Below are 5,253 nucleotides of genomic sequence, written 5' to 3'. Positions count from 1 at the left end.
CACAATAATATCTTATTTCTTACTTCCAAAAAGGTAGAATAAAATGGAGAAAAAAAACCCAGCATTATGTTTCTTCTTCTACATCCAACATGGTATAAAAATGGATAACCATGTAGAACCCATAAAGCCAGACAAAAATCCCTAGGACAAGTTCAAGGTCACCCAGGTCTATCATGTTTCATCATCAAAAGTATCTTCAACCAGAAGATAACTTATTGGAAAGCATAGATGAGATAAATAATAAGTGTCTGTGTAACAGTTCCACAATAATGACAAATGTTAAAATTTAAGACCAAATATCTGCTATCCTTATTCTCTTTAAAAAAAAAAAAAAAAAGATTTTGCTTAAAACAAAAGAAAGCTGAATTTCTCACCAAGTGCATTTGTCATTTTGTACCATTTGTCACTCTTTGTACCATTAGGCTTATGTTTTCAGTAGTAATGTTACTAACAATAACATAGAATTTACTGTACTCACCAAATATTTTTTTACTGTCTAGTATAATATGCAAATATAATATAGTATATTTATAATTTCCTTTCTTTGTATAATTCTATGTGTAGATTGTTTGCCACCTAGTGGCAGTTGTTTTCAGCTTAAACATTAATATTCATGACCAATTCTAAATAGTTTGATGATATGCTTTTTTTTTTTAAGAAAAGATCCCAAAGTCATAAAATGCTAAAAAGTATTGACAATGACATTTTTCTGCTCTAGCAAACTTTAAAAAAGCACCTTGCATATTTAATTTTACTTAATCTTTGACAATGACAGATGAGGCAGTGTATTCAGAAGTCATTTCCTGTTGCAAGAAGAATTTAGAGAATGATAAAATGAACATTTCAGTTTTTAGCAAATAATACTAGGATGTTCTTTGGACATGGTGGTTTTCTGTTTTAAATTTAATATTGCTTAGCAAAGTATACACACACAGTTGTAAAACTCATTATTGTATGCACATTTTGATCTGTGTGATTCTAGGGATTTAATTGTTGTTTCTGGTAGTCAAAATATCGTAAATCTTGGGCAGCAGGGTGGAAATCATTCTCACGAGATCTTAATTCATATCAATTAGACTAGCAAAAATTAGATCTGGCTAATGAAAAAATTTGGCAAGAATGTAATATTCTATAAAACCTCATGCATTACTGGTAAGAATTCAGACTAGTGCAGTCATTGAGGCCAGCAATATGACAACAGTTAAGTATATGTTTATTCTACCTCCTCCTGGGTTTATACTCCAAAGTCTGTTTCACACAAGTCTATAAGGGACATACAAGAAGATGTTTAACACAGTGTTGTTTGTTAAAGTAGGAAGTTGGAAAAAGTCTAGGTGTCCATCACTGGAGAAGTGAAAAGGCAAAAAAGAATTAAATTTCACCATGAACTATTGTGCAATTTAAAGTAACAGCTATATGTATACTTAGCATATAATATAAAACAATAACCCACATTTTACACAAATATAAATTCCAACATTCTGTATTTAATGTATTTAAATACATTAGAATGGTTGGGGAAAGGAAATGGAATTGGGAATGGATATAAAAGGGAACAAGTAAAGGAATTAATGAATAAGTAATCTAATGGGAAAGGACTTTGCAGAGATCAATGATGATAATATTCCTTAAACTGAGAACTCATTGATGATGAAGATCAATGCAATTTTTGAACATGAGGCCCAGACAATAATGATGATTGTGACAAATTTAAGAATCATATTTAAAAGTAGTTTAAAAAAATCATCAAAATTTTCTCCTAAACAAAGGAGATATTTCTCCCAACTAGAGGAACTATTTATCTTAGCTAGATGATTTTTGTTTGGGGTTAATTGTAAACAGCCTGAGTTATTTAGATTTTAAGTTCACTGGGCATTGAGATCTTGAATGACAACTGATGGCGAGCGTGTTCCATAGAAAAAGACGGCAGTGTCGGAAGACCATCTACTCTCCGCTTTGCACTCACAGGGGACATGAGCACATTAAAGCCTCAGAGATACCCTGAGTGAAACAAATAAACCTGTTGTGTTTACCCGACTTAGTGTTTCTCAGAGTTATTTGACTAAGCATCTCTGTTTCTAAAAGAAAATCATTAACATCTGCCAAACTTGCTTTCCATGGCCACTTGGGAAACACTAATCTAGACAGACTCCCTGCTGTTAGCACTGTATTTTAACTCCTATTTTCCATCTACCAGAGTCTTTGTAATGCCTGTAACTCACACCAAGTTCCTCAAAATACATTCCCTCAATAGTAAAATGGCAGTACATGCTTATTGAAAAACTGTAAATAATATAGAAGTGTATTTATTTTAAAAATGAGATCCTATCATTCCCCTTGAGCTATACCTTCCTTCTTCCCTTCAGTAGTGTCTTAGATACCCTTTCTTGTCGGTATATTCATATCATGTACTTTGTCCTTTTTTTGCAGCCACAGTGCATCCAGAGTAGGGATGTAAATAAGGCCTGAGGGCAGGTTTTATAGCCGCATGTTAGAACAGGGCAAACCCAGCCCACACTTTCCGGCTGGAACTCAGGGGCAGGCTGAGGACTACATAGCCCTAGGTAGTGTGTGAGGGAGTCAAGAGGCAATTTTCAACAGAGAGGGGTGAGAGTAAGGCTGCAAAAAAGAGAAATACAATGAGAAGCAATAGATAGTAAGAACAGAGCAAAGAGGAGAATGACATGTGTATATTTGAATATTTGCCATACACCTGGCACTTGACTAAGTGATTTACACACACACACACACACACACACACACACACACACACATATATAATCTTCACAAAAATTCTGTGAAGTATGTATTAATACTTCCATTATATCTCTGAAAGAACCTAGGATTAGAAAATTCAAGTGAATTTACAGAGGTCATAATGATAGCTAACAGCAGGCATACATGACTGTCCAGTGTCAGACTTGAACAGGTAGGACCGGGAGTATCACTGCAGCTCAGGGCCAATGCGCACAGTAGGTGACAGAGGCTATGATTGTTTTGACTTGGGTGGCCTGGCCACATGGTTCAGGACAAACCTCACTGACAGATATTTTCAGCACCATAGGAAATGGGGGAATGTCAGGATAGAGGTGGGAAAAAATGCCTCAATGCCCCCGCACTTTTGCTGAATGTAGAGGTTGGTTTCTAATCTTTTTCCTTTAATTTTTAAATCTTCACCCAAGAATATGTGATTTGAGAGGGAGAGGAAGGGAAAGAGAGAGAGAGAGAAACACTGATGTGAGAGAGAAACAGTGATTGGTTCCCTTTCACCCCCACCTCAACCGGGGATCGAACCCGCTACAGAGGTATGTGCCCTGACCGGAATGGAAGCCACAATCTTCCGTTGAAGCAGACCATATTCCAACCAACTGAACCCCCTGGCCAGGACTAATCTCTTTCCTTTTAAAGGCTGCTGAAGAACGTTACAAAACCATGTGGCCAGAAACCCTTTAAAGCTCACATTCTTCTGCTGTCATCTCAGCTTTTCTCACATCTTTCCAAAAAATAATCACTGGCCCTTCTGCTTTGACAGGGTCTTCAGAAGAGGACTCGCCCTCCCTCAGCTTCCCAGTATGTGCGGTTGTCTTCGCAGCACCCACCCGCACCTCCCACGTGTAGCCTGTCTTATTAAACTGTGAGCTCCCCGCATGGTGACTGGCATGAAAACAGCGGTTCAGAAATGTTTTTGACTGGATGTAAGACACCTGGCCACATTCAAAGAGGAAGGAGAAACAGGAGGGTAAGATGCACTGTTTTGGTTTCCACAGGGAAAACAAGAATGGGAAAGGCAAAATAAAGTGAACAGACATATGTTAAAATGATTCTCTGGGAGAATAGGAGGAAGCTGTGCAGGTCACTGTACAACGTGAAACAAAAAAGAATTTATTTTTCACATTTTGAAATGTTTTACTCAAACTTAGCTATCAATAGGTCAGGCATTATACTTCATAATAGTACACTTTATAAAAGGCACTTATAAAAAGTATACTTTATAAAAGTATAAAAAGTAAGTATAAAGAGTAAAAGTACAAAAGGATTCTTATAAAGTATAGTTTTATAAAATACGAAGTATAATAGAGTCCAACCATGTACCCTTTATATATTATAATATATAATCCTACATATGTAATATCTATATGAAATATACTTTATACATCTCTAATAACTTTAATCACTTATGTCAAAAAATATACCTATTGCTGGTATATATATCTATAGTCATTGACATATCATGGTTTTATTTTATAAAACACTTCATCATAAATTAGTCCCTTCCATGTTGAAGGAAGATTTCAGGAACAAAAAGTTCCCACAATAGAGAGGTTAGTGAGTCACCCCATTTTGGTGACTCATGCTACTTTGGTTTTATAACCTTTTTAGTAATATGATAATAGTCATAGTTAAATTGTACGTGCCTCCACAGATCACATAGGTGGTGTGGAGCAGTGAACAGAGGCTTCGAATTTTAATTCCAACTCTCTTACTCCCAACAAGGTGCATCTGGGCAAGCTCTAAATTTTAATCTCTATATGAATAAAGCATCTACCTTCAAAAGCTATTTTGAGGCTTAAAGGAGGTAATTAACCAAAGAACCTAGCTCATATTATGTTCTCAAAAATGTGAGATATATTTATAGCCTCCAGCTTCTCCTCCCAGTAATGATAAAGTATCAGGCAACAGGCAAAAGAAGCATTTACATTCAATCAAGTTAAAGCATGAATTTATATACATTAGCTTAGTTTTGATTAGCAAAGTGAGGCTTAGATTAGTAGCCCATCTAGGTAGTATGTGTTAAAGGCAAAACTGAATTTGTGTTAAACTGGGGTCAGATTCTCACTAACTAGAAGAAGAATTTTAAAAATTTACCTTAAGGCAGTAACAAATACATATATTAATTTATTCTATCATTTTTATCATGTCAGAGAGTAAAAGAACGTACTTTGACAGAGAAAGAAAGTACTCACCTGCCATTGTCTTCATTATTTGTAATGGACTATTTGATCAAACAAATTTTTATAAAGATGAAGTGTTGCTTCATCTTTATAAAAATTATGGTTCCACTAAAATACTTGAGTTTAAAGAAAAAAAGTTGGTGTCTAATGTGTCTCTGGTTGTGACATTTTTATGTTATGTTACTCTGGATCACTTCAAGAACACTGCAGTTTGTATACTTTCTCTTATGACCCCAAATGACGTGAGTGGTTATTCTAATGTAAAAATATAAAAACTACCAGAGGAAAAAAAAAACAAAAA

The 5,253-nt window shown here is 35.3% G+C and overlaps 1 pseudogene; it reads left to right on the top strand.

Annotated features, from left to right (window-relative positions):
* Positions 1-1,607: 1,607 nt before the first annotated feature.
* LOC150007752 (small nucleolar RNA SNORD36) lies at positions 1,608-1,684 on the top strand (annotated as a pseudogene).
* Positions 1,685-5,253: the final 3,569 nt, after the last annotated feature.

Source organism: Furipterus horrens, unplaced genomic scaffold (assembly GCF_987537825.1).
Source record: "Furipterus horrens unplaced genomic scaffold, mFurHor1.1.pri manual_scaffold_6, whole genome shotgun sequence".
In the NCBI taxonomy this organism is placed as follows: Eukaryota; Metazoa; Chordata; class Mammalia; order Chiroptera; family Furipteridae; genus Furipterus; species Furipterus horrens.
Note: the sequence above shows the minus strand (reverse complement) of the source record. Positions and strands in the feature narration are given on the sequence as shown.